The sequence below is a fragment of the Mus caroli genome, chromosome 7 (genome assembly GCF_900094665.2).
Source record: "Mus caroli chromosome 7, CAROLI_EIJ_v1.1, whole genome shotgun sequence".
NCBI lineage: Eukaryota > Metazoa > Chordata > Mammalia > Rodentia > Muridae > Mus > Mus caroli.
The window spans coordinates 70,053,355-70,077,851 of NC_034576.1; the positions used below are offsets into that span (position 1 = coordinate 70,053,355).

The window sequence follows — 24,497 nt, forward strand, 5'->3', positions numbered from 1 at the left end:
TTATCAGTGAGTACATATCATGTGAGTTCTTTTGTGATTGGGTTACCTCACTCAGGATGATGCCCTCCAGGTCCATCCATTTGCCTAGGAATTTGGTCTCTGCATCTCCTCTCTCTGGCAGTTCATTGTATTCTCTGTATTATTCTTTAGTATACCCTTCACAGATTAGCATCCAATTAAAATATTCAAAATCAGAGTACTGGCCTGACTCCATACGCAGAAAATTCCATACCTAGTCTTATTAGTTGAATTAATACCTAGTCTTCCTACTAGCTGAATTAATAGCATAGGTATACACAAATATTATATAAAATTGTATATAAGGTATGCATCAAACAGAACTAACTTCCATGTTCAGAATGGTATCTTATTTCCTTAAATTCATGAAAGTATCATGAAATCTTTAAAAATCTAAAATCTGAAATACTTGATATAAAATATTCAACATACAACAGGTAAACAAAGAGAAAGTATCCCGAATTCTATGAGCTACTCTAGCAAATCAATCAAGCCTGTGATGAGGCTTTGGTAGTCCATGCTTTATAGCCAGTTATTCAGAAATAAAGACCAGAGCTGGGCATGGTGATGCATGCCCTTAATCTCAGCACTGGGTAGGCAGAGACAGGCAGTCAGCCTGGTCTACAAAGTTCAAAGGACACCTGGGCTCTGTCATGAAAAAACCCTTTCACAAAAAAGGGTGGGGGGGAAGGAGGGAAGAAAAGAGACAGTGAGCCGGAGAGACAGAGAGAATGCACAAGAAAGCACAGAACCTCGAACTTGCAGCAAGCATCTCCATAGGGCTTAAATAGGACTGAGTCTGCACCGGGTAGATTAGAGCATCAGAAATAAATTTAATTAGGTCATCTACCTGGTTTCCACTGGAGAAAGAGATTTCAGGAGATGGACTATGAGGAATAAAAGGACAGTTCATAATACTTAATGTTGTCTTTTCAAAGATACAAAATATTATAAATGTTTATGTAGCAAGTTACAACATGCATGAAACAAGCACTACAAAACCAAACAGAAAGTAAATCACAATTATACTTCAAGATTCAAAATCCCTTTACAACAGAAAATTAATAGACAGAAAGATATCTAACCCCTGACTAGTACTATAATCCAACTTGGATTAACTGTGCTCTACATCCAACTACATAAAAAATATAATCAAGTGCATATGTCTCCTGGCACATTAGCCACAGACAGGACTATAAATGTATAAGGAGCTGCTGAGTCATGGTTGATGTTTGCTATGGGTCTGAACTTCTGAGAAAGAACATCAAACTTGCCCCAAAGAACTGTTTTTGAACAGGTCCACTTCCCCCACGTCCTCTGCGGGTGCTGGGCTAGAGGAGAGGTTGAGTGCTTATTAAAGTAGGTTGTAAAAAATGTATGCCTACAGATTTCATGTCAGTATGATACAATCTCTTTTAGGAAAAAGAAAAAATTAGAAATGGCTCTTTAATCTATTGAAGACCAACCTAAATAACCTTCATATAAAAATGAAGCAAAGGGCCGGGCGTGGTGGCGCACGCCTTTAATCCCAGCACTCGGGAGGCAGAGGCAGGCAGATTTCTGAGTTCGAGGCCAACCTGGTCTACAAAGTGAGTTCCAGGACAGCCAGAGCTATAAAGAGAAACCCTGTCTCGAAAAACAAAAAAGAAGAAGAAGAAACTATACACTAATATTACCAGTGTCTTATCAATATATGAAAAGGGAACATACTACAACTGAGGTTCGTCTCAAGAAAACAAGATTGGTTCAATAGTCAAAAAAATGTAAGTCACTATATTAATATTCTAGGAAAACTATCCATTCACTTAATGTTAGTGAATGCATTGAAAGCTAACAAAACAGCCACTCTTAAAGGGAGGAGTGGCAATCTCAGCACCTACAGAAAACATACACCTTGCCATCCTCGACGGTACAGGTGGACCTCCCTCTCTAAGATTAGCCAAAAAGCAGTGATGCCCACTAGTCTTTCTAGTCAGCATTTTGTGGGTATTCTAACCACTGCAATTAGTGCAAGGAAAACACACCCAGTCTGTAAAATACCTTCTCTACACACCAACCATGACAACATATACAGAAAATGCTCAAAGAATATAATAAAGTGACTAAAGCTAAAAGGTGAGTCTTGCAAGAGTAAGACATAAGCCCTAAACTAATTGCATTTTTATATATTAATAATGGCAAATACAAATTTAAATTTTTAAAATTTTGTATAATTTACATTTATTATTTATGTACCTATAAAACTGTTTAAGATTTCATTATTTTTAATGTTATGTATGTGTCTGCCTGTAGGCTTGTGCAGGAAAGCAAAGGCGCCAGTGAAGGCCAGAGGCCACCGGAGTTACCAGTGGCTATAGCCACCCAGTATGGATGCTGGGAACCCAAACTTGGACTATCTACAAAACCAATGTGTGCTCTTAACCCTCTCAGCCATCTTTGCAGGCCCAAATTTAGAAATTTTTAAATGTCATTATTTGAGCTCAAAACCATATTTAACCATAATTTTTTGTTTGTTTGTTTTTTGAGACAGGGTTTCTCTGTATAGCCCAGGCTGTCCTGGAACTCACTTTGTAGACCAGGCTGGCCTCGAACTCTGAAATCCGCCTGCCTCTGCCTCCCAGTGCTGGGATTAAAGGCGTGTGCTACCATGCCCGGCTTTTTTTTTTTTTTAAGTCTACATCTTTTTTTTTTTAAGATTTATTTATTTTTATTATATGTAAGTACACTGTAGCTGTCTTCCCACACTCCAGAAGAGGGCATCAGATCTCATTACGGATGGTTGTGAGCCACCATATGGTTGCTGGGATTTGAACTTCGGACCTTTGGAAGAGGTATCGGGTGCTCTTACCCACTGAGCCATCTCACCAGCCCTAAAGATAAATTTAACAACATATGTGTAAGACTAACAATGGTAAATACTAAGAAACAGTAAAAGTAATTAAATTAGTTCTAAAGTAATGGAGATGCCACACTCATTCATCTGATTTCTCAAAACTGTTACAATACTGATTCTCTCCAAATTACCAAAGGCTCAACACAGTTACAATCAAAATCTCAACAAACGAACGTTCTTATAAAAATTGACATGGGTGGGACAGAGGTAATGCATGCCTCTATAATCCCAGCACTCAGGAGGCAGAGACAGGAGAATCTCTGTGAGTTCAAGACCAGCATGATCTACAGAGTGAATTCCAGGAAAGCCAGGGCAACACCCAGAAACCCTGTCTCTGGGGGGGAAAAACAAAACAAAGCAAAACGAAACCAAAACTGACATGGTGCGAACATGGTGGTCCACACCTTTAATCACAGCATTTGGGAGGCAGCAAGAGAATTTCCGTGAGCTTAGGGCATTAAAGGTGACTAAAGAGCCTTGTCTCAACAACCAGCATGGCAGTTTAAAAGTGGTAACACAGATGCTGTGCTGTGGATGCAGTACCCCTCCTCCCCGGGCTCATGTGTTCTGACACTTAGCCCCCAGCTGGTGGCGCTGTTTCAGGAGGTTGTGGAACATCGGAAAAGTAAGGCTTAATGAGGGGTTGGGCTTTGAGGTTTATAGCCACATTTCTTGCCCCATCTCTCTCCTGATTTCCCCAGAAGTAGGCGAGCAGTCTCATATTCTTAACACCATAGCAAAGAGTCACTCTGGCCGCCACACCTTCCACACCACTGGAACAAAAAAACAAAACAAAACAAAACAAAACAAAAAAAAAAAAAACCCTGACCCAAACACAAACCCTTCCTCTCCTGTGCTTTTGCCATTTCCTGGGTCCGAGTTAAAAACAACACAACCACTAAAACAATTTTATGAATAAACAAAGATAGGTGGACCCACTCTACCTGACTTTAAGACAATGTAATACAGTATGCTTTTGTAATTAAGCACACACACACACACAATTCAGTGTAAAATAGTAAATGTAGAATCACACACAAGACACACACACAGGCACACACGTACATGATATTCAACAAAGGTACTAGGAAAGTCAAAGTCTCAGTAACAAATGATCCTTGGACAAACACATAGACAACAATATTGTCATTTACAAACATTCACTCAAAATGAATCATAGGCTTATACATAAGAGGTAGACAATGATACTTCCAAATAAACACAGGACAAAAATTCTACTAACTAGAGGACAGTGTGATGGTCATCAGGTAAAGGCTCTTTGCTGCCAATCCTGTCAACAAGAGTTCAATAAGGTAGAAAGAGAGAACCAACTCCTGCAGGTTGCCCACTGATATGCCGCGTGCCATGCCGCATGCATGCATGCCTGTGTGCTTGTGTGTGTACAAAAATAAATTAAAATAAAAAGGGTATATATTTCACACACCTTAATTTTTTTCTTTAAATTCTGCTAAAAGGCATAGGTTTGTCAGATAGCATACAAATATCAGGTACCTAAATGAAAAAACCGACAAAGTACACCAAAAATCAAACCTGCTCTTTGAAAGCAATCTTTTAAGTCCATAATAAAACAGACAACTCAAAAAAAAAAAAAAAAAGGCTTCTTATCAGGAACTGTTCTTATTTGACTTTCTTGTTTGTTATGTGATAGGGTCTCACCATGTGGCCCAAGGGTGCCCTGAATTGGCAATCCATCTACCTCAATCTCCAGAACACTGGGATTGGAGGTGTGTGCCACACCCAATCTATCATGAAAATATAAAGATCTCTTATATAAAAACACAAAGAAACCGCTTAAAATAGGCAAAAAATGTGAAGAGACATTTCACCAAAAACATGAATAGCCAGTAAATAAATGAAAAATGTTACGCATCATTACTAAGGATATGTAATTTTAAGTATAGCATGATGCAGACATACTCATTAAAGTGGTTCAGTTTTAAAGACTGACAACACATGTTGGTGAAAATGACAGAAACCAGAACTTTCACTGACTGTTGGTAAGATGATAAATCCACACAATTATACTGAAAAACAGTTGTGTGACCAGAAATCCGATACTTGTTGGTATTTTCCCATGAAAGCAAAAGCATATATCTGCATAAAGACTTGTGTTCATTCAAATGTTCAGGCTTTATTTATAATTCAGCTTCAAACTTGAAACTAAAATAGCCATTAAAAGTGAATGTAGAAAACACAGCCTACACAAAATGGAACATATAACTTCTAGACAATAAACATGGATAAATCAGAAAAGAAGTCCAATGAATGTAGGAGAAAGCAGGTACTTTTACAAGTCTGTGACCTCAATAAATACCAGAATTATGAATATGGTCCAACACAGTAGAGATGCGATGCAGGTAATTAGCCCCCAGAAGAGTACATATTATTTGATTGCATTTAAAACTTTCAAAAGTTTGGGCTACCAACAAAGAACACTCATGATGCACAATTTACTTATCATGAAAGCCACTCATCTCTGAGAATCATTGGAAAAATTAAAGAAAAGACTACCTAATAAGGTGTGGTCTAGGAAAAGAGATCAAGAAGACAGTAGAATAGAGGGAAGAATGAAAAAAAGGGTTCTTGCCTATGTCTTCTACTCCCATGATACATGTATCTATTTCTATCAAACAAAAACTGAGCCTAGCACTATACTGTATAAAAAGTAGCCCTAAACACTGATTCATTAACAAAGCTCTACTGATATAAAAGGACAAGCATTAGTGTCTTTATTAATTATGAGCATATTAAAGAAGACTCACCACTTCTAATTCAATTTCTTCACCATAAGAACAAAATACAATATTCAATATTCAGGCCTTTGTGAGACCTACAGTCTGGTCTCAAGCTTTGACTTCCTTAGGCTGTTCTATTTCTGAAAAGTCCTCCATTCTAGTCAAAACTTGTACTCTATGCTCTTCTGACTCTTTACTCTTTCAATTCTGAGTCTTTTACTAAAAATCTCTATATATAAAATGCCTTTATACATGTTTAATTTTTAGAACAGTTTCTCTCCAGCTCAGACACCATGCATCATGAAGCCCCATCACCTGCTCATCCCTCCTTCCTGAACTCTGTGGCCCATCACTATGTCTAAGAATCACATGACATTTATCAATAAATCATGATTATTAATACAAGTTATCCTGCCCAACCAAACCACTACACCTCCTAGTAGCAAAGAACTGCATCATATATGTTTCTATTCTAAATTAACATATAAAGGGTAAAGAATAGAAAGCATAAAAGGAGATGGGGTTAGGAAACAAAATCAAAACAAGTTACCTTGAGGAGCTTCAGATTTTAGCCAAAATAAAAGAAGTTTGGGGCAGGGCCTCAATAAAAAGTATTGATCTTGGCAAGTGGGCAATAAGGACGAAGTAAATCCGAGACATGCCTTTTCCAGTAACACGGATCTGGCACCAGGCACTGGAGCTGGAGTCTACTCCATGCATCACATGTCCACACAGTCCACAAAGAATGTGCCCAAACTGTACAAGAAATGGTGAGCACAGCTCACAAGAATGCCTGTTCAGTGCATAGCCATGAAGCCTGCTTAATACTTACAGAGACTATAAAAAGAAATGAAAGCTATGAAGTTCCAATGGCCAGTATCTAGGAATACATATTGATTACCTTTAAATAGTATTCAAAAGCCAGGTGAAGAACTCTTAAATAGTCATTACAACAAAAGGTTTTAATTCATGCTATAAATTGGGAAACAACATACAATGCTCAAGACCATAAAACTGAAACAAACAAAAAAAAGGTGGAAGGAACAGTATAACTTCATTTTCAAGGATTAACATCAAAAGTTACCTTTTGAGAAAATACCACAGGAAAGATTGCTATCAGAATAAAAAGTACCATGGGGAACCCTTGGCTGAATAGAGTAAGCCCTATAACTCACATTTTAGTAAAAGCAAGGTATTCTCAATTTATATTAAAGGATGTAAGCCTGTAAATTAACAACATTGCTTTTCAGGAAAAAAAACATGATGATTCTAACAGTAATCCAGAACTAGTATGCACATGCTATGAGAAAGAGGCAAGAATATTTAGTGTTCATTTGTTTATTTCTACTCCAAAACATTCTAGAGCCTCTAGCTAGCTCATCCCTAACTAAAAGCTCTAAAGCAACTGACAGATTAAGTCAATGGATCCCCTACTTGAAGTAAAGACTTCAGAGTGCAATGGTGGCAGTGTAGCTCTAAAATATTTCACTTAACTGTTTTACTGGAAAGGAAAACCACACACTATAACCTGAAGACAAAGAATGAGGTTCCTGCAGAACCTCTGTGAATGAAGCTGGATAACCAAAACCTTGCACTTGATTCCTGGAGCTGCTACACACTGCTAACACAAGGCTCTGTAGAGAAGAGGCTAGCAAAGGAGCCTGAGGGCCATTCTGAAAGAACATCAGAAACACAAAAGCCACTCCAAATCTCTAAGCACTGAAGAGTGTCTGGGCAGATTACAACACATAAGGAAGAATTCAAAAATCCTGGTGTTGTGAAGAAACAAGAGTAACTTAAGTAACCTAGGTGCCATGTAAAAGGAAACTCTGAAACCCAGGTCCCAGAGAAACAGGGCAAAAAGTAGGGGAAAAATATCATTGGCAGTTGTATAATAAAACAAAGTAGACAATGGGAAAATGTATGGTTGTAAAAGAAAAAAGAGAATCATAAAGCTGAGATTCTTTAACCCTTCTCCAACCATTACAGCAGACAAAAAATAATAATTACTTAAAAGGAACAAAACAGTCCACACTGACAGTAGAGGAAATTATTAACCTATGAGTATGAGCACTGTATACTCCTTCAAAACATGAAAAATTTTAAAGTCCAGAAAAGAAGAGAAAACAGAAATTGATATATATCAAATGGGGAATACCTTCTCAGCCCAAAACATCACCTCAGAGAAGGAAGAAGTGATTAAACCACTACTTCACAAACAATTTAACTCTAAAATTAAAAACAAATAGATAAAATACACAAAGAAATAAAGGCAATAGCTGAATTTAGGCTGAAAACAGGAAAGATACAAATTATTACAGAAATACAACACAAACAGCAAGATCTCTCTGATTCAACAGAGATACAACAGTTCACCACACATCTTTTTGTAGTTGTTGTTTTTCTTTTTGAGGCAGGGTTTCTCTATGTAACAGCCCTGACTGTCGTCTGTAGACCAGAATGGCCTCAAACTCAGAGATGCACCTGTTTCTGCTACCAGGGTGAAAGTGTGCACAACACTGTCTGGCATGATCTAGGTTAATGCCATCCTCTAAAACGAGAAGTCAAGGCTCTCTGGAAAAGATGGTTCTAGAGTTGAGATGAGGAGATGTATGTATGTACAGATAGATGGACATACGGATGTATGAAAGGATGGACAGGCCGATGGACAGACAGACAGAAAGAATGAACTTGGAGTTTCTTGTAAGAAAGGTTCAAAAAGGATAGGGGACAGATCAGAAGGACACAGGAGCAAGGGAGGAGCTTTCTAGTGGTCAAACCAGAACAATGTGAGCAACATGATCTACAGTGACATCAACTATGACCTACAAAATAACATGGACATCTTTGAGTCTTTACTGATAAAAATGAATCAACAAGGAAGTGAAGGAAAAGGAGCACCTGCCTCTTCATTACAGAAGACTGTCGGTTAAATGGTTAACGGTCAAAGAAACTACAAAATCACCACTAGGTAAATTCTACAGTGGTAAACAGTGCTTGTTCTCAGTCNTAGTGATAGATGCTAAAATAAATGGATGAGAGTGTAAAGAGATACCACCAGAAACTAGCAGATCCTCAAAAAAAAAAAAAATTCTCCCTGAAGATATATATATCAATTATAAAAGAGGAAAAACTCTGACTTCACAGAGAAGACAGCAGACACCTCCTTAATTAAGGAAGCAGATTAACATCAGTAATAAGACACTAGCATTATATACTCCAGATACAAAACATACCTCCTGATAGAAAGCCATTACTTCATGTTACGATCACCCCCACCCTCCAATGCTGGGACTAGAGCTTTCCACATACTGCTATATAGAGCTCTAGGCCAGTTCCACAAGCGTTAATTACCCTTTTGACTAATTTCTTCTCAAGCTCAAGATGTTTCGATTTTCACTGGATAAAAGACAAATATCTTACTTAACAAAGTTTGAGGTTTTCCATAATCTGGCCCCTATGTAACCTGATCTTCCATTACTATTTGCACATGACCTCTTTTCCACTTCCACTTTGTTTCTTTAAAGCAATCTAAGCTCCTGCCCCTCACATTTTTTGTTTTGTTTTTCTTGAAAGATGGTCTAACTTTACTTATTTATTTATTCATAATGGGTGGGGCCTTTTGAAATTTCCCCCTTCCGTGTTAAGCACGTCTATTGGTTTTGTACTTCTTTGGGTCTTGTTTAGACAGCCGTGTTGCTAAGGTCTCACAGGGTTACCTTCCCTGTTACTTCTTGGAGACACAATGACACAGTGGAATTCCTGCTCCTTGGACTCTTACAAACTTGCTGCCCACTCTTCTTAGATGTTCCCTCAGCCTTAGGAGCAGGAGTTGGGCTGAAGATGTATTAATTAGGCTTCAATTCAGTTATCAGTTCCTTGAGGCTAAATATTCTGGGCTTCACTGAAACTTGACTAACTGCTCCTTATATGTGTGTCTACAGTATTCCATACTTCATGCATTAAACACCTCAAAATCAAGCAACCAAAGTGAATTACAAACACATTATCTCCAACACTCTCAAGCCAACTAAGAAAGCCAAGCCTTGTTCACACGTATTTCCCAGCACTTCACCCAATGAAACAAACAAGGTACTAAAAACCAAAGTATCAAAGTAGTTAGAAAAAAAAAGTCTATCTTTATGATTCCTAACTCAAGAGCAAATATTCTTTGCCCCAAATATTTGGCACTCAATTTTACTTCCATAAAAAATGTTAATTAGGTATACAATATGTGACAAAATTAATAAAAGTTTTAAATGTCACCTCATTTTATAATTAAAATGATGCCCACAAAAATTACCATTTGGTAAAGAACAAAACATTATAAACCACCAATGTCAAGATTACGTATTGATGTTCACTGATTGCATATTTTAATCACAATTAGATATTTAAAAGTGAAAATTTTTAGTTTATCATTTATTCTATAATAAAGTTAAAAACAAAATACATAAATTAGCAATGCACTTAAAGAAACAGATTCCACAAAATTAAAATATAACAAACAGAGAATTAAATTTGATATGAGAGACAACACTGAATCATTTGGATATTATATACTATAAACACATGTTCAAAGTATTATAAAACACACTCATCGAGCATATAAAGACTTGTGAAATAGGATTCCTACTCCCATTAACACAAATTGGAAAATAAGGACAACCACTGAAGAATCAGGTGCAAAGAATCACGCACTGCCTGAGATTGTTAACATTGAAAAAGGCTGGATATTTAGCTTTATTTATTGACAGTAGGTCTGGTATGTACAAGCTCCTGGTTTTGATGGTGGAAAGGGGGACTTCTTCCAAGTTTTGGGAATGTAAAGACAAATTACAATCTACCAACATAAACCAACATTTCTTAGCTTGACAAGTTAAAAAGGCTCTAAAACAATACAAATAGCACACACTATCTACTGCCCAGTTCTTGGTTTCTTTATACTTAAAGGGAGGGAGGAGAGGTGCTGCTGAAGAGATGGCTCAGCACTGGCTGCTCTATCAGAGGCCCTGGTACAATTGTCTGTAATTTCAGTTCCAGGGAATCCAAGGTTCTCTTCTGGACTCTGGGCACCAGGCACTCAAGCAATGCAAAGATATACATGCAGATGAAACTCATATACATAAGATAATTTTTAATAAAAAAAATCATGTTATGGCATTCTAAAGTAGCACCAAGAAAATTGTTAAGATTAGCCAGACTATCTTATTGTCCACAAAATAAGGATGCAATCAAAACAAACAAACAAACAAACAAACAATGAGTTAAGCCAAAGAGTTAAACTGACCTAATGTGGGTTAGTTAGAAACATTTTTCAAAATGAGTTAAGAACAATAACAGAGAATAAATAACCCATATGATTAAAAAAAGAACCCATGAATTCATATTGGTTGATATCAATGAAACAGCTAAGAAAGAAAATCCTCTTACAACAGAATGGAGTACCCACTAAATAATGTACCCACTAAAAAGGGGGGTGGGTAGAAAAACACCATTTGCAATCACTATATGTGTGCCTGACTCAAGCAAGATTCCTCAAGGACACCATAACCATTACCTGAACATTTTGGGGTAAACTGAAACAGATGCTTCAACAACAACAAAGGAGGCAGTGGCATCTTTTACAATAGAAAAAACTGGCAGGTAAAATTTCCAATAAGCAATCCAAGTCAACAGCACCAGCATCATCAGACTGGCAGCAAGCTACCTCCAGAAGCACGTGCCATCACTTAACATGAGATTATGCCAGAAGGACATTACCTGAATGTAATTATGAAGATGCAAAAGAACAAATCTTAACTGACAGACAATCCTACCAAAATAAAGGCCATACTTCTTTAACACTATTGTTCAGGAAAGACCAAAAATGGTTGAAGAACTGTTTCAGATTTAAACAATACAAGAGCTATTGACAACTACATGCAACACATCAGAAGACAAAAATGTTATTAAAAATATTAATGGCACAACTGGAGACTATTTAAAAATGAATTGTATGAAATACTATCAAGATTAACTGTCTTCCAGCCACCATACGGTGGGTATGGAAGAGCGTGTCCAGTTATGAAGAGGCACTGGATGAAGCGTTCAGGAGGAAAGGATCACAGGGGGCATAAGCTACTCTCAAACAACTTAATAGTAAAAAGAATGCAAACAAGAGGAGAGAACAAAGGGGGAGGGCAAAGAGAGAAGAGGAAAAGGAGAGCTACAGAGCCGGTTCCTGACGGCACAGAACACTATGTTAATGACATATGATTCTTACATGATTTCCTTGTTAGCAATGTACATTTCTAGCCATTACTATATGTTTGCTCTTAGCTGTGTTTCTGATCTTAACCAAACAAACATACATTCCCTGGAATCCACCAGAAGATGTAGTCAGTGAGCTTCAAACTGTAAATAAAGTAATAATGTTTCTAGACTCTGTGGTCACTTTGCAAACACTAAGAGTGACAAAAAAGAAAGTGACCAAGCAAAGGTGGCAAATGTTGACAGCTTATCAACATAGGTGAGAGGTGGACGGAGGTCACTGTGTCACTCTTTTACTTTCTCAAAGCTGGAATGTTTCCCAAAATCATTTTCTAAGTCTTCTGTCAATACTAAAATTTTACATTTGAGAAAGTAAGTCATATCTGAAAGAAAAAAAATAACCTTAACTACTAGCTTCTTCACTCCCTTTCATAATTAATGTCATCAAATTAAATCTATCAGCATTAACAAGAGGTCTTTAATATCAAAACAAACAGTATGCTAAAGTAGAAACCCGGTTTCCAAAAGCCCACTTCTAAGTCAACTGTTCAGCATGTGGAATGATTTTCACTATTACAAATGACCAGTAGGTTCCTAGGAATTTGGCCACTAGTTTCAAATTTTTCATTAACAATACAGGTAAACTGGCAGTACATTTCTTGGATGCTGTGATAAACTGGAGTCTTTCTGAAACAGCATGCAAAATTAGCCGGATAAAATGAAGGGAATGGGAGCAGAAAGAATGTTTATTAGTAAAGAACAATAAGATTATTATTTCAAGACAGAAATAAATACAGCCTTTAGATAGCAGGACTACCATTAACCTATGAGAAGGCAAACTGATTCCCAGGAAATGTCATTAATTCCCCATAAGCTCTCAAATTCCTTTATAATGCTGATAAAATATGCTAATTCTTACAGAAAATGCATGTTAAAGTTTATGAACTAGAAAGAAAAAAAATTTAATGTGAGTTGAGAAAATGGGTTGCTGGTTATTTCAGTTATTAGAGTAACCAAATTCCACTTCAACATTTCCTCAGAATTCACTTTTTTTCAATAGGATGGTGGACACAGACCATAAGTGATCTAGCAGAAGAGAGTAGCATCAGTTACAATACCCCAAAGTGAGATTTAGTCTGCAAACAATGTATGTATCCAGGGCTTTGGAAAGCATACAAGAACAGGAGGGAAAATTCATCAAGAGCGATTAAAACTGGACAAGATAACATTTGAGCTAGTACTTAAAGGATAAGGAGTTCAGTAAGTCTATGAGCAAGGGAACATTTCCATCACTGGAGAAAAAAAAGTGAACAAAGATACAGAAACACTCATTCCAATAGTCAGCATCTTCCAAGTGCAGGCAGTGAACTGTTAATGACTGACAAGACCTATCTTCCTTTGTGGAGTTCATAGTCAGATAATGGAGAAAGACCACAAATATAGAGATAACTGAACAAATCAAACTATGCAAATTTAAACATGTTTTAAAGGAAATAATCCATGTATAAGTGTCCTCGTTGTGTATTTGGTGGGGTGGGGGAGAGTCAAATTTGACACTGAAAAGACTTTCAATTGAGAAAATGCCTCCATCAGATTGTCCTATGGGCAAATCTGTGAACTATTTTCTTGATTAATGGTTAATGTAGGAAGGCCCAGTCTACTACAGGTGTTGCCACTCATGGACAAGAGTTCCAATGTTGTATAAGAAAGCAGGCTGAAGGTGCCGGGGCGGAAGGGCTGGCAAGATGGCTCAGCAGTTACAGAGTACTGGCTGTTCTTTTAGCAATCCTGAGTTCAATCCCCAGCAACCACATGGTGGCTCATGACCATCTATAAAGAGATCTGATCTTGTCATGCAGGTATATGTGCACACAATCAACACTGGCTGTTCTTTTAAAGGTCCTGATTTCAATTTCCATCAACATGGTGGCTCACAACCATCTATAAAGAGATCTAATCCTGACATGCAGGTATACGTGCACACAAAGCAGACATTCATTTGAAAGACATAACACCCATGGAAGGAGTTACAGAGACAAAGTTTGGACCTGAGACAAAAGGATGGACCATCCAGAGACTGCCCCATCCGGGGGTCCATCCTATAATCAGCCACCAAACATAGACACTATTGCATATGCCAGCAAGATTTTGCTGAAAGGACCCTGATATAGCTGTCTCTTGTGAGACTATGCCAGTGTCTGCAAACACAGAAGTGGATGCTCACAGTCAGCTATTGGATGGAACACAGGGCCCCCAGTGGAAGAGCTAGAGAAAGTACCCAAGAAGCTGAAGGGGTCTTGCAAACTTTATATGCCCCAGTACAGGGGAAACACCAGGGCCAAGAAGTGGGAGTGGGTGGGTAGGGGAGGTGGGGGGGGGGGAGAGGGTATAGGGGACTTTCGGGATAGCATTTGAAATGTAAATGAAGTAAATACCTAATAAAAATTGGGGGAAAAAAAAAGAAAGACATTAGATAGACGAAAGAAAGAAAGAAAGAAAGAAAGAAAGAAAGAAAGAAAGAAAGAAAGAAAGAATCTGCTAAACACATGAAACTCAAGAAGAATGAAGACCAGAGTGTGGACACGGTGCCCCTCCTTAGAATTGGGAACAAAACACCCATGGAAGGAGTTACAGAGACAAAGTTTGGAGCTGTGGCGAAAGGATGGACCATCTAGAGACTGCCATATCTGGGGATCCATCCAGTAATCAGCTTCCAAACTGACACCATTGCATACACTAGCAAGATTTTGCTGAAAGGACCCTGATATAGCTGTCTCTTGTGAGACTATTCCGGGGTCTAGCAAACACAGAAGTGGATGCTCACAGTCAGCTATTGGATGGATCACAGGGTCCCCAATGGAGGAGCTAGATAAAGTACCCAAGGAGCTAAAGGGATCTGCAACCCTATAGGGGGAACAACATGATGAACTAACCAGTACCCCGGAGCTCTTGTCTCTAGCTGCATATGTATCAAAAGATGGCCTAGTCGGCCATCACTGGAAAGAGAGGCCCATTGGATAGGCAAACTTTATATGCCACAGTACAGGGGAACGCCAGGGCCAAAAAAATGGGAATGGGAGGATAGGGAAGTGGGGGGGAGGGTATGGGGGACTTTTGGGATAGCATTGGAAATGTAACTGAGGAAAATACGTAATAAAAAGATATTAAAAATTAAAGAAAGAAAGAAAGAAAGAAAGAAAGAAAGAAAGAAAGAAAGACAGACAGACAGACAGGGAGGGAGGGCAGGCACACGGCTTTTATCCCATCACTCAGGAAGCAGATGCAGGAGGATCTCTGTGAGTTCGAGGCCAAACTGATCTACAGAGCAAGTTCCAGGAGACCCAAGGCTATTTCACAGAGAAACCATGTCTCAAAAAAACAAAAAGATAAGCAAACAAAAAAGCAGGCTGAGCAAGCCATGGACAGCAAGACAGTAAGCAACGTTCCTCCGTGGTTTCTATGTCAGTTCCTGCCTCCAAATTCCACCCTGAGTTCCAAGCACTTGAGGGATGAAACCTGGAGGATCAGGAACTCAAGGTCATCCTCTGAGACACAGCAAGTTCAAGACCAGTCTCAGTTTGTCTCAAAAATGAGGGAGCAGGTGTGAAGGTGGTGGGAGAGCTCACAGGAGGCTACTGGAGTAAATTACATAAAAGACTGTAACTTAGACTGAAAAGTCAATGAGACTAAAATATGTGATGAAAATAAATTGTGAAGAACAGGACTTGTGGGTGAATTAGATTTGAGAATGAACAAGAATATTATATTTCTGGCTTGAATGAAGTAATGTACTAAAATAGAGAAGACCAATAGAAATACAAGATGGTGGAAGAAAGAGGTAGAAGAGATAAGGAGGAGGAAGAGGAGGAAAAGGGAAAAAGAAATAATGAATAACGGGTAGGAAAATCTGGCTCTTTTTCAGCTACATTATGTTTAAGATTCTAAATGGATGTCTAAGTAGACAGCAAGCTCAAGAGAACTCTAAGCTAGAAAGTTAGTAGGTAGGAGTCATCACCTTGAAAACACATGGCTATTTCAGTGAAGAGCACACAGCTTGTCTAGGCTAAGGCAGAGAAACCAAAGGTTAATGGCTGCGGTGTGTCTGGAAAGTCTGATGGAAGGATCTTATTAGGTAAGTCATTGACTAACAACTGCAGCCACAGTAGCAGAAAAGTAACAGTGCTGCATGCTATAAAATCAGTCATTCTACTATACTCACACATCTTACTGAATCCTCTCAACTCTATGTAGTCGATGTTATGTTTCATACTTTACACAATGAATGAGCCTCAAACATACAGAGGACTAAGTAGACTGCTTATTTTCACTTAACCTTCTGATTTTAAAAGGCAATCTCTTAACCTTGCCTTACAGCCCTCTACTGATCTTTCACACACCTTCTAAGTTTTTGTTTGTTTTTGGTTTTAAACAACTGGCATACAAGTGTAGCAATGGTTCTGTCATTAAATGTACTCACTGCTCTTGTAGAGGGGAACTGTTCCTATCCGCAGCATCCACATGGTGGCCTACAATCATCCTTAACACCAATTCCAGAGGATCCAACACCCTCTTCAACCTTTGAGGATACATGTGTTATACATAATTACGCAGCCAAAGTACACATAAAATAAATTTTTAAAAAGAGAGAACTTGCATATTCTGAAATTTAGAAATACATTCCAATCTTACATAGTAGATAAACTTCTGGGAGTAAGGACCAAAGGTGAAACAGGCAAATACAACATTATGCAATGCCAGACAGAGTAACTTGTTTTCAGTAAGTGCACATTGCAAGCTATCTTAATAGGTCAAATAGAAAGTAAGTCTTTGCTCAAAGAGTCATATCTCAAACTAACCCAAACCACAACTGCATATGCACACTGCTGATCACAAAACAAGGGAAAAGATCAGCTCCTATAACACAAACTCACCATCCATTACTGAAAACATTCCTCAAAGCATCAAACTTTTACAGGTTCTTTTTAATCTACAAAGTCTGTATTTCTGCTTAGAAAAGAAAACTAACATTAATTTGAAACAGCCATTAAAAGATGTGCATGCTTTGAAGGCTGGATGTGGCTGTGGTATAGAACACCTGATTGAAAGGTATGCCTTGACTGGTATTTGCTAGAAAAGTGATTAATGTCTGATTTTCACCAATGTTAGAAAAGTGCTCTCTGCCACAGTCATCAGCAGCACGCTTGTGGTGCATATACAAACATGTATGCAAATATGTAAAATAAGAGTAAACCAAGAATAACACCAAGTGTTAGTGTTTGTAAATTATCTACTACTATACAACATTATATAAACAATGGTATTCCATCCTAATGTTTTAAATTTAGATACTTGTGATTTTATCTTCAGTTACCATTAAGACACCCTACATTAAATTAAATGTGATATTTATCAATTAGGTTCAGTTAATACAAATACTGCTAAAATCTATAAAAATTAATATAAAAGTATCTATTAAATAATGCCAGTACAGATCTTATGCTGTAATGTAATACTTTCTAATTAACAAATGAGCTTACACTATTTAATTATCGTAAACTGGAAGAGGGTGCACTTATCACTGGTACACAGATAAAATAAATATAGATGAAGTCATTTAGCTTCACAGACCAGGCAAATGAAGACTGAAAAATGTATAGGTTACTTACTAATGAAAAGCTATTTTAAGTATATTTATTTCAGGTAGGTTGAACAAACACTTTTTTTCTGGTTTCAGACGCTAAAGACCACATGCTGAAAAGAGCTCTCACAACTAAGACAAGATGTAATTCACTGAAGAATTAGAAAATTACTTATATTCAAATCTAACTTAAAACAAAATTAGGGGAGACTGAGACGAGAAGCAAGTCACAATTGCAGATCAAAAACCTAAAGTAAACCAGTCCAGTGAACACTGTACGGACGATCTGAGTGTAAACTGACATTGGCACTGGCATAGTTTATCCAAATCCACACATGAGCATTCTCCAGGACCAAGTCCTTTGTGACACAGAGCATTCTCACGCTAGCTTACATACAAGACAGTTATGGGAAAGACCCATGGAAGCAGGAAGGAAGGAGCAGTCGGGGTAACATGCTCTCTTGTACATCAAGGCTCAGCAGTGAGCTCTGAACTCATCTCATTTAAATTCTACTGCCATGGGACAGGTGTCACAACTCTTTTCCATTTTATCAATGTTATTTCATTTTGTCAGTAGTAAGGTTAGCATCTAAAATCAAGATCTGACTAAAAAAAAAAAAATCAAACAATCTTTCTTCAAGGTTTGCAAATCAGAATCCTTTCATATTATCTATCTTAAAACTTCATTCAATTTCCCTATTTACTCTTCTTTAACTACTTAAAACTGGAAAAAAAATCACATCTCAATTTATAAAGACCCCATTTACAAACCTTTTTAATCCTGGGGAAAGGCAATAGTGATCATCTTCAATACACAAAGCAGTATTCTCATTGCCCCTTCAGTGTTAAAAAGCTTGGCACTAGACTTTGTAACATCTCTATGAACCTTGAGCTTATCTATCTTTATAGGGGGAGTATGTTATAAGACACAATGTTTGAAATTTAAATGCCTCAGAAAATCCATGATTTCATCACTAAGTGTTACAATGAAATCCTCTTCTTACCAGACTAAAAGATGCAAGAGGAAAACTGAGGGTTTCCCAAACAGACTGACAAGCATGCTACTTCCCCAAAACAAATCTGATTGTAGACCCTCCCAAATCAGAAGACAATCTGCTAAGATTTAACTACACTAGCAAACTTCACCTTCACTATAAAGCTGTAAAGAAAAAAACAAAAAAACAACAGAATCAGCATTTGAAACAACTCAACATTTAAAAAACTTTATTTCCAATTACATTTACCAAAACCAAAACAAAAAAATAAAACAAAAAGCCCTTTGTTATTTACCTGTTGTGAAAACATAAAAACTATATAGAGAATTAAATTATTCTCAAGGCATAATTCAACATGCTGACATTACAATCATTTTTAAGCCTCAGAAAGCTATTCCTTTCTCTGATCACTAGTTCTTCAATTTAAAATCTTATAGGATGAGTTAAGTGCAATTTTACCTTCATGAAAGACTAGGGTCTTATGTGTAGCAACAGTATGGACTGAAGGAAATGGGTAAGTACAGTTGAATTTAGAGATCACCATTCTTCACAAACACTGTTTTAATACATGACTATCTCAGGAAACCTTCTTAAAACAAGAATTATTAATATATAGTCTGTAAGCAAGCAAATAGCCCGTTTAAGCTTTTCAAAGTGCTTTCATGATTTTAATATTATCCTCTCAACTTTTGCAACAAGAATTAAAGTAAAAGTAATTCCAACTCAATTAATAGACAACAAATACTAATTGTATTGTCTTATACAACATACAGATATGTCCCAGTAAACATTCCATTTGTGTAATATTACATTTACTATAATTTAAGTCATCTCTAAGGGAACATGTCTCCCTAAAAGTTGCCGTTTACAAGACAAAATAGAGATCTCCAAAAATACACAAAAACAAAACTAAAGTGTATATACAAATGTCATAAAAGCATTGTTACTTCATCCTCATTTCCTAAATTCACAGGAAAAGAAATGTCATTTTAGTATGTTTTAAAACACACACACACACACACACACAACTTTGTTTACCTTTTCCTCAGACTGTCCAAGTACTGCCAAGGTAACATAGATTTTAAAACTGACAACTAGACTACTTAGCAGTTGCCAAAACAACGCAGCTGGATTCTTAAAGGGAAAGTACTCTTGTGTAATATACACCTAATTACTGCTTTACAGAACCTCACTGTCATACAGTAATGGATGTTTCAAGAAAGACATAAGAGAAACACGATGCGCTGCGCTACAAACTTGAAAACTGTTATACAATATTAGCTTTAAAATATGTATACAGTTGTCAACACATCGCAGCAGGTCTTTCTAATTTCAATTTCTGGAATCCCAATTTCACAGTAAACATACAGGTTAGCGCGACGGTGTATTCAGTCTACACTCCGTTCCCTTCTGGATCGTGATGACAGGGGCTTCAGAGCTCAGGGACCTATTTAAGGTCTGAGTGAGCAAGAATTTGATAGTTACACTCTCCCAGGGGGAGGGGGGAAATGCTAATTCAGAAAATGCTCACCTTTCCCAAACTTGTCTGCAATATCACTGATCTTTAATCCTCAACTGCCCAAAAACAGATGACATCGAACCCAAAGGCAAAGTTTCCATCTCACCCTGAGACCTACGGCGGGATCTACCCGATTGCAAGGAGGGGGTCTCTTCTGCAGCCCCGACTCCCAAGACCTTTTTCCCCCGCACCCGCAGGTGCTCGAACCCGGCCACCGCCCGGGCCAGCTCCAGACACACAACCTAACGCCGATATCCCCGCGGGAGAGTTCAGACCCCTACCTCCCGCCCCAGCGAACCAACCTTCCCCCCGAAGCAGAAGTGGGGGAACTTTAAGTGCGACCACAGGGCCGGACGCCCCCCGCACTGGCGGTCTACGGAGCGGGGAGACCCCGAGATCCGCGACGCTGGAGGAATGGACCGAGTGGCTCCGCGGCCCCCTGGGAACTCCGTCAACTTTCAGGGAGGAGCCGGGCGGCGCGGCGGGGGGCCCCAGAGGTGGCGCGCTCAGGGAGGCGGCTCGCGACAGTCCCCCCGCGGGCCCCCGCCGCCGCGCCCGCAGCCCCCCGGGCTCGCCCCGGGGCACCCCGCCCCCACCGCACGGGGCCGCGCCCCTCCGCTCTCCCGACGGCCCCGCCGCCCCACGCCCAGCCTCGCCCCGGCGCCCGAAGCCCCGCGGGCAACCCCTCCTCGGCCTCGCAGCCCCTCCGTGGTAGTGCCCCCCACTCCCAGCGCGGCCCGACCCCCTTCCCAGCCGCCGCCACATCCCCGCCGCCCGCGGCCCCTCACCGAGTCTCCGCTACAGCCGGCGGGCGCGCACACGCCGCAGCCCCGGCCCGGCCCGCCACAGCACTCCGCGCCGCCCGGAGCCGCCTCCTTCAGCCCGGGACTCGCCGGGACATCCGCGCACGGATCCCCACACCGGGGCTATTTTTAGGAGTCAGGCCTCGGCCAGACCGGAACTCGTTCTTCGCAGCGCGCGTGCGCACTGCGAGGACGTCTTGGTGTCCCTCCGCGGGCCTCCCCTCTCCCTTCCTCTCGGCTTCCTCTCTTTCTTCTCTCCCGGGCTCTCCTTTTAGGGTATATTTCTGCTCTCGGTGGGTCCTGAAGGGTTTGTCATGGACAAGACGAGGGACTAGTCAGAGAGAGCCGCGCCTTCTCAACAGCTAGCGCTGTGGCACAAGGACATGAGGGGCGGACTATGTTTTTCCGGGTGGGTGAGGCGACAGATCACCCGGCACAGGAAGGAGATGACGGCTGCTTGGCGCCGGGGCTACAGCCTGGAGCGCGCTTCCCTCTCTGAAGGACCGTGTTCTCCTGGAAGGGATACTGGTCACTTGATGAGGGCCTGGGCGTGGCGGGCCGGCGGCGTCGCGCCCCCGCCGCCTCCTGGTCCAGCCCGGGCCCACGGCTCCGGTGACGCGGCGCGTGACCGGTCCCCGCGCTTGGTCCGCGACCACAGCCGAGAGGCCCGACCCGCGGGACGGCCCAGACGCCCTGTGCGGTGCTCCGGACCTAGGCCAGCTCCCCGCCCTCGTGCGCGCCGGGCCTGCCCAGACCTCGGCTCGCCACGCCCTCACTGTGGTCAGGGCCACACCTGTGTCCAGGCCTGGACAGCTGCTGGGTCACCCCCGCCGGGCCAGCAGTTGGATGCTGTCCCTGGCCACTCAATCCCAGCAGGGGCTTGGGAAGCAGAGACACCTTGAGAATGAGGCAACCTGCCTATTTGGGCTACTAATACTAGCTAGTATGGATTAGTAGTAAACTGTATCTCACTTAGTACTCACATCGCAGTGAAGTTCACCTCATTTTCTGTTCCCATTCTGCAGATAAGAAAGGCAAACTGAGAACCACTCTGACCACGCAGGCCCACACAGCGTCAGAGAAGGGCCATAAGGATCTGAATTCCTAAACGAACTGATTTTTCTGAGGGGAAAAGATGTCTTTGAGACAGCACTTGTATTTTGTTAACTTACTGATTTTGTCCAGAGAAGGCTTCTGGGCGTGACTCTCTGCTGGTCCTTACCCCCAAAAGTTGCTACCGCTGTAGAGGTAATAAGAATGTGATGGCTGGTATCCGACCCAGAGCTGCCCATGCAATGGGCACAAACCCTCATTCGAAAATGAGAGACTCAGTTCTGTGGTTAGGGCTTTAAAACAAGTCTTTGGGGGTGGGTGAGCAGATGTGCAGAGGAACTGGGAAGTTACAAAGGAAGCTGGAGGCTCTCTGGCTTCCTCCCTCAAGGACAACAAGGCAATGTGCCGGAGAGAGGCTGACACAAAGGCAGTACAGAGATAGGAGATTACCAGACACTGGAAAATAAGCCCAGAGCTTCTCAGGGCCTCCCTTCAGTGTTCAGGGGAGTTTGGTGGGGGGGGGGGGGGGGGGGGGGGGGGGGGGGGGGGGGGGGGGTGGCAGGGAGCTGTTATCTTCCCCTCTAGCCTGTCAGGCCCTTTGAGAGGAAAAGGCCTGTGCCCGGCTGCAGGGAGGATTTTAAAACACACTAATTCTGGTGTAAAGCAGCAAGGTATGAGGAAATGCACGAGGTTTATCCCACCAGAAGCTGCAGCAGCTGTATTCAACTGTTCTACTCCAAGAGAATGGCTGTTCTGATGATTTCCATTAAAACTAAAGGTAAAGGAGAGTGAAGACTAGGCCTTTCTCACCAGCTTTTCACCCCGAGAGAGAGGGAAGGACAAAGAGGACAAATTGTTTCAGAAGACATTTGACTCTCTCATAGCTCCCCCATCCCTGCCTTCTGTATGCAGTCCTCCTGGGACACAGGAGACTCAACTCCAGCCTGCCCACCCATCCCATCGCCTAATACCGAGACTTTTGGTCACCCTAGAAGCCAGGCAGAGAACTTGGCCATAAGAGCAGCCAAGGGAAAAAGCTGTTTGCACAGTTTTAGAGAGAACCCTTTTTCTCAGCATCTGCATCACAATATCATTGCTTAAGAATTAGGAGTGATCAGAGGATAAAAAGAGAGAGGGAAGAGGGAGGGGAAGGAAGAGAAGACAGCTGTTGGAAGATATATTACCAAAGCACACTCAACCGTTACTTATAGTTAAAATAAGTGTTTGGGGGAAGGCGTTGAAGCGTCTGCACCTGAAGTCCAGTGCCCAGCAACTTCCCAGCGCTCATCTTGGCGTGGACCATATGCCCAGCATGGCTGTGTGCTGCTGACTCCAAAGGATCTACTGAGGAGCAGCACCTTGTCCTCCTATTCTGTCTGGCCTCCTTAAAGCCCTAGTGAGCAGGCTGCAGGGACTCAGCATTGTTCTGGCACTGGGCCTGCGTGAAGAACAGCCCTTCTTTCTACAAAGAGGCTGCCAGGTTACAGCAAGGATCCAGCTTAAAACACGATCCAGCTTCTCTCTCGGTGACCTTGAAAAGGACTTCTTCCTAGGACACAGCACAGTTAGGGAAGGAGTAACTAAAGGAAAGAAGGTCATTAGGGAAGGCTTCTTAGAGGAGGCCATGCCCACAGTGAATCTAAAACACTTGATAGAATGCACAGGGACCCTCTCCTTAGCTCTTAGTATGGATGGAAAAGAAACAGGATCCCTGATCACCAGGGCAGCCTCTTCTTGCCTGTTACCTAACTGTCCCCACTCAGAACCCCCAATGGCTGCTTTGTGCACATCAGCCTGTTCCCTCATCTGGAGGGTAAGCCTTTCCCTACCTGGTCCAATTCTGATGAGGCACCATTTTGTACTATGGCCCTTCTCTAAGTTAGTGCATGAGTAAAAGCTCAGCCTTTCTTTATGCCTGTCTGTCTGTCTGCCTGCCTCCCCCATTCTAGATAGGGCACTCCATAAAGAAAAAAGCTGTGATTTATTTCATATACTCACATTTGGCATGGAGTATGAGTAAATAAGTCCTTGTTATAAGTTTAGGAGCCTCTCAGCTGAGAGTGTTCTCCTTAGGGGCCTCTTGTACATGGCACAAGAGAGGATCCAAACACAGCTGACGTGGTGCAGCCTCCAGATAGAGAGCCAACAAGTAGTGGTACATGAGGCTAGAAGTGTTCGGAGGTAGCACAGTATCTGAACATACTGTCTTTTTGCCTTTTTCATCAACACCAGTGGGGAGCTACCAACAGATACTAAGCAGGTGAAAAGCTTGATCTGTTTGACATGTTGGGGAGCAAGAGAGAAAACCCATCCCAACAGATCACAGGAGACCAAGGAGAAATGGCAGTGAAATACAAAAAGGGACCTTAGACTGGGTTCTGGTATTAAAGGGAGACATAGATGGGAAACTGGTGAAGTTTAACTAAGGTTTGTCTGTCGTTCATACTTATATGATTGATAATCATACCTTTATTTTAAATAAAATGTCAACATTCAAGGAATAATGTAGTGAATCACCATGACAATTTTGAAAGGTTTTGTTGGTCTAAGATAAAATAATTTTGGAATAA

The 24,497-nt window shown here is 40.8% G+C and overlaps 1 protein-coding gene across 5 annotated transcripts in view; it reads right to left on the minus strand.

The window, feature by feature from the left end:
• Nucleotides 1-21,127, minus strand: part of Mef2a (myocyte enhancer factor 2A) — a 123,027-nt gene extending 101,900 nt beyond the window's left edge. For 4 of the 5 annotated variants that reach the window (XM_021166331.2, XM_021166334.2, XM_021166332.2 and 1 more), the window contains exon 1: nt 20,860-21,127. The gene's annotated coding sequence lies outside the window, so the exon portion shown is untranslated. The remainder of the gene's footprint in view (nt 1-20,859) is intronic. The other variant, XM_021166333.2, reaches the window with a different exon arrangement.
• Nucleotides 21,128-24,497: the final 3,370 nt, after the last annotated feature.